This window comes from Staurois parvus, unplaced genomic scaffold, assembly GCF_062004578.1.
Source record: "Staurois parvus isolate SC_StPar_1 unplaced genomic scaffold, SC_StPar_1.0 ptg001134l, whole genome shotgun sequence".
NCBI classification, from domain to species: domain Eukaryota; kingdom Metazoa; phylum Chordata; class Amphibia; order Anura; family Ranidae; genus Staurois; species Staurois parvus.
The window spans coordinates 1,476,996-1,483,217 of NW_028318930.1; the positions used below are offsets into that span (position 1 = coordinate 1,476,996).

Here is a 6,222-nt window from a genome sequence, read left to right on the forward strand (position 1 = left end):
GGCGCACTTCTCTTTCTTCTCCATTTACCACAGAGTCCGGTTTACTCTAGAAAGTGCAAGCCTCACGATGGTGTCTACATTGCAGTGTTGTATATATTAGTATACACATATATATACCATCTATCTCAATCCAGTACTGTTTGCATCACAAGGCCTTTTTCCCCTCCTTTCCCTACCCCCCACCCCTCCCCCCTTCCCTTTCCTCACCACTAAAGCTGCATCATCTACTTGTTGTCCCTTTATTACTAGCATATATGATTATATATCTTAATTTCTGTTTACTGGATTATTTTGTTTAAGATTTACTGAGTGAACATTATATCCACTACAAATTCTCTTGCGCCAATTGCATTTTTATTTTTGTCCAGGTTCATGGGTTCCAGTTCTTTGAATGACTGAGCTGCAATGACGTCACTCTAGTGCATGACATTCCTTCAGAGTGCATGCACTGCTGAAGTCACCGACTGCTACACAAGTAAATATCTCCTAAACAGTGCATGTTTAGGAGATATATACAGTTCCTACAGGTAAGCCTTATTATAGGCTTACCTGTAGGTAAAACACAAAAAATGGACTTTACTACCACTTTATTCCACTCTGCCCCCGCCGACACACCTGGTTACTCAAACCTGTGTAGCTTAAGTGATAATATTCTGTCACTCTTCCAATGCACAGAAAGTAGATCACAAGCAACTTAAGAAGTAATAAATTAATGTATTACTAAAGAGTAATCAAATACAATATGTAGAACAAATAAACAGGACAGCAAATATGTTAGATTAACTGACAGGCAGATTTGACTCACCTACAGCCATTAACTTACACTGCAATAAGGCTAAGCCCCATTACAGTATTCCACACAACATCAGAAAGAACAGCATTAGCCATGAAAGCATTAATGGCAGAAAGAAACTTTCACCAATAGCTACCCAAAAGTGTATCTGAGTGCACTCTATACATAAAACCCCAATAGCGGGTGGGTGTATGCATTACTGACAAAGGGGTACCCCTGGAGGTGAGTGCAAAGCACCTGGTGCCTAATCGTCAATGTTGGCTGACTTCTGTTGGGGCCATTCTGTCAGTTAAATTCTGGAGCTCCACTCATCAATCCTGGCATGCGACAGGTCTGGTTGCATACACTTGGTGGTCAATCGCTCCAGCAGTCTCAGTCCTCACAGCCAGCTCCTCACAATCAGGTCCTGCCAAGACGTGGACTCACACAGCAACAGGTCTCCCAGCTAGAGTCCCAGGACACAAAAAACCCATATGGTTCAGTCTCTCAGCACAGACTGTGCACAGACCCCAGCCACAGGTCCGCACTATTCCCCTCCCAGAACATGTCTCTTGATCTCTGCAAATTTGCCCAGGAAAAGTCCTGGTCTCTCCTCCTCTATATACAGGGAATTGTAGGGAGAGAAGTCCACAGCTAATCCAGCAACTGACTTGTATTAAGCAGTGTTGCTTTAGGGACTATATTTCCCAGAATCCTCAGTGTCTGCATAGTAAGTCCTCTCCCCACCTCTCATTGCTTGAAGCTCTCATGCTTCCTGTTTGTCTCTTAACTACCACCAGAAGGGAGGGGGAATGCAGGGGCAAGCAAATAACACATAGCTTGCAGGACAGCCAGCAGTGAAAGAGTAGAAAACTGGCTGCATCCCTCTCCCTTGGTCACTGTACAGTGAGGGGGGTAAGCTGAGGATTTTATCACAGATCCCTCTCTGCCACAGCCACTCTGAACTGGGGAGCAGCAGTGAGGACAGGAGCTGATTTTAGTATACATAGCCTGGTGCTCCTTGCATAAACACCACATTGGCGTGGGGGGGATGGTCAAGCAGGGACTTCACAAGTCAGCAGGCACTCAGCTACACAAGGTATATCATTTGTACTTAGCCAGCAAAAGTAGAGGTGACAAAGGAAAAGAAAGTTAAGTATCAGCAGGGTGTAGGATGCTAAGTGAGCCTGGTACTTTGACCTGCACTGGCAGCTGGCATACTATAAAGTGGAGAAACAAAAAGCCAAATCTGACATATTCCACACAAAACCCCAAAAATTGGACTAGACAAAATTATTGGTACCCTCAAATTAACCACTTGCCAACCGCGCTATAGCCGAATGACGGCTACAGTGCGGTTGTCCAGTTCTGGGAGGGCGTCATATGGCGTTCTCCCAGAACACGCCCTCCTGTGCACCCCTGGGGGTGCGCACCCGGCAATCTCTGTGTCCTACCGTGATGTGGTAAAAATGCAGTTGCCGGTTATCGGCTGCACTTTCCTCATGCTGGCACAGTGAAATAAAATAACATATCATAATCACAATAACTGACTTAGTAAAAATTAAAACCTAAATTAAATTATTTTTGTAAATGTCATAGTTTGTGCTTTATGTAAATGTTTTTCCTAGGAATTATAAAACCTCCACACAGTGATGTCCTAATGCCATCCCAACAGCACTAACCCACTCCTGAAACCATCCCGAACAGTCAATAAGCAAGATGTAACATTAATGTCCTTCAGCAGTATTGCCCCATTTCTGATGCCAAACAAGGTCAATTTACAGCAATCAAGATGTCACACAGTGAACCCTAGCAGCAATGCTCCATTCCAAATGCTATCATTGGGTCAATGTTCAAGCAAAGTGTAATACACAGAGATGTCCTCCAAAAGTTGACAATGTGAGGCCTTCTGTTAAGCCAATTCACTCCAAAAAATGTTTACACCTTAAAATAACATTAAAATTTGGTAAACAAAACAACATATTTTCGAGTATGTATTCTTAACTTAAAAAGTACCTCTAATGCTCTCAGCCTCCACCAAATACCTTTTTTATTGGTTGCTGTGGGACCACATTTTTTTAGAGGGTGGCTATGTTTGTTCTCCATAGTCCAACTTTATATAGGAATATATGAAGGAGAGGTTTGGGAACCCTGGGATCCCAGAGAGTACAATACAAGGAGACAAAAAACACAAAAAGTAATGATTTTGTGAAAAAATGGATTACAGGGCCATTTAAGAGTGGATGTGTATCAACTATAGTTGGAGAATAAGGATGATGTTTAGTGTAACTTTAAAGCATAATTGTGCTACTAATATTACTTTCTTTTTTGTAAAAGATTGAAAACCTAAATATCATCACAAGTTGACAGGCGGCAAATTGAACACAACACAGAGTAATGTCGTTAGTCATCTGACAGTTTTGAGGCTTAGTCTAAGGTACGTATTCCTAATATTTTTTACAAACTTGCCATACAGTTTTACACCTGTAAGCATGCATTTTGCAGGGGCAGTACAATTAATGGGATGTTTTGTGTTACCCATCTTCTAGAAAAGGTCATCCACAAGTGAGAAATAAAATATATTACAGACCACAACAAAACAATTGGTTGAAGCAGAATAGCAGTCAGCAAAATTATGCACACAACAATTATGTTTCTAACAAAATGCAAAGTTTGTATGTCAGTGACCTGGTGACCAAACAGGCATTTTTAGAGGACGTTATATGATAATACAGGGATACATGAGTACGCTACCCATTCTGAATGTAACTAATTTAGGACATCATGTACACTCATTTTTCTATCTCTCTTAGATGTCTTTCCTCCTGTCAGGGGCATTTGACAGAAAAAACGCTTGTAAAAGCGCATTTAGCTACATCAAGCTTTTGTGCATTAATTAATTGATTGATTCATTTCATTGGCCTTGAACTACAACTTTTGAAAAAAAATAAAGATTGACTGACTAACAATAAAAAAAATATAACCTTTGAAAGTAAACTGGAAAAACCTAACCTGATCTTAACTTAATAATAACAAAAAAATATATATCATGTGGTATGGTGAGTCATTTTATGGGCTGTTAATGTTTAAATTTGTATAATCTTGGCAACCATCACCTTTAATATGTGAACCAAAAATGCCTAAACTAATCTGAATAACTGACTGAATAATAATTAAAAAATGAAACATTTTGCACAACTTGAATACTAGAATATCTTGATGGGTCAATTAGTCTTTTCTGGACTGCTGATCCTGGGATTTGTGTGATTTGAGCAGCCACCTTTTTTAGTAGGTGTACTAGAAAACGAAAGTAATCTAAGTCTCAAAAATATCCATTGGCCAAGGCAGAGTAAGAATGCTCTAATTTATTAGGGGGTTAGGCACTCACTTTTGGGCTGGTAATGCTGGTATTTATGGGATATGGGCTGCCATCTTTAGGAAGTTAACCAGAAAACACTAAACAAAGCTCAATAATTGACTGCATAATAATCGAAAACGATATCTTATGACACTGTAAAATGGTATAATTTATTTGGCGGTCAGTCACTTCTTGATCAAGTAAAGCTCAGATTTGTACTAATATTCATACATATTAAGACCCCTGAAGGTTTAGACAGAACAAAGAAAGTTGATGTTAATATAGTTCTATTTAAGGTTGAACTTCTTGGTTTAAAACAAAATTTTTAATTTCTAATGAAACAATGGCCTCCTCAAAATATACAGTTGAGAATTAGTTGAGAATAAAGAACTTACTGATAAGCAACGTATGGCATTTGTGAACTTGCTGCTTGAGGATTTTGATTGACCATAACTTTAAGCCTGCTGCATAAACAAACCTTTAGGCAGTACATAAAGTATTCTTACTCTTCCTTTAAATTGGAAAATGAAAACATACAGACTTAAAGAGTGTGGGATCCTAAAAAACAAACAAACGTACTCACTTAGATGGCTGCAGCATCAATCTGAGCTACAGCTGCCTCCCATTGGCTCTACACTGAGAACTGAGTAATCAAAGGCCGCTGATCGCTCAGTACTTGGGTCCTCTCTGAGCTCTGTGCTCTGCCCCTCCAGTGCTCACTGGAGTGCTGAGCTGTGGAGGGGCGGGAGCGCCTGGCTTAGGCTCTTAGCAGTGCACTCAGAGGCTGAGACAGCTGCTAGTCAGGCATCTGGGTGGATCCCAACATTATTGTTGGGATTCCTGCAGAGCCAGGACCAGCTCTGTGACATCAGAATCTGACGGTTGAATCTGGGTCACAGAATTGCAGAAATAAATGCACTTCTGTTACCCAAAGGAGAAATATGGCCAAAAGAGCTTTGGTCATATTTCTCCTTTAAGGTCTTTAATTACATTGGAACTTCTAGAATTTCTTATTTCACTGTTACACCTTTGGTAAATATGCTTATTCTTCTTTACTCCCACTACAGAGATGTGGCTAAAGTCTACACAACTAATGTCAACATCTTGAGGACTGGGAAATACGATTTCTGCTCTGGTGACCAATGGTCATCCTCCTCATAGTGAGATTTGATTGAGCAATTACTGATCACCCTCATCATACTTAGTGGCACAAAACCTTGACTGGAAACTGTGTATGTACATTTTCTCTCACCTGTTTGTTCACTGTTGTACACACCTTGTATCTTGTTCACTGGGCAAAAGATTGTGGACATCAAAATAATTATTTGTCTTTTTATAGTAACATTATACTATTATGAATACAGTGCAAATGACTATTCTTTAGTGTTAAGTTGTGGCTTTAGAAATAAAGGAAATATTGTTGGATTGGATGAAGACTATGGTGGTGTCATGTTGAAGAACAGCAGAGCAGCACAGTAGACTACAGAGACTCACAAAAGAGTCAGGGAACAAGCCAGGTCAGGAATGAAGGATTATGTTTAAATGCAGAATCACTGGTCAGAGTATAGTTGAAGATCTCTTAGTACTGAAGTCCTTCAGGTCTAAGCCTTTAAAAGTCCACTTGGGGCACCGATTTACAATAAGCATGCATGCACGCCTGCGCACATTTAGCAAGATACCTGTGCACAAACACTCAGCCATGCACAATTATTTTAGCAGAACTATGCACATACACACACGCCTCTGCAGATGCTATTGCAGGAATCTTGACTGGCTTGATCTTACTGACAAATACCTATTGTCTTCACGTTTTATTAAAAAAATTAAATTGCACTAAATAGTGTACATTTTAGGATATGTTTAAATTTTTGTGATAAGTATTTTTTTCCAGATCTCTTGAATACAGAAAACACTTCCAAATCTGCAATAATTCATCACCAAGTGTTTAACAAAGACAGTTGTTGGTTTTTGTCACAAAGAGCCCTCGCTTTTTATTCTGTTGACCCGTATCTCATCTGTCAGGGTCTCATCTACCTAACAACTCTTGTGGCATTCTAAAGTGCATCTCACAATAGCTACATCACTCAGCAAG

At 39.9% G+C, this 6,222-nt stretch overlaps 1 long non-coding RNA gene across 1 annotated transcript; it reads left to right on the forward strand.

The window, feature by feature from the left end:
- Window positions 1–3,111: 3,111 nt before the first annotated feature.
- LOC149439303 (uncharacterized) lies at window positions 3,112–5,560 on the forward strand. Its single transcript, XR_016307838.1, has 2 exons — window positions 3,112–3,209; window positions 5,198–5,560. It is a non-coding gene; the product is annotated as an uncharacterized LOC149439303 (long non-coding RNA).
- The last annotated feature ends 662 nt before the right edge of the window (window positions 5,561–6,222 follow it).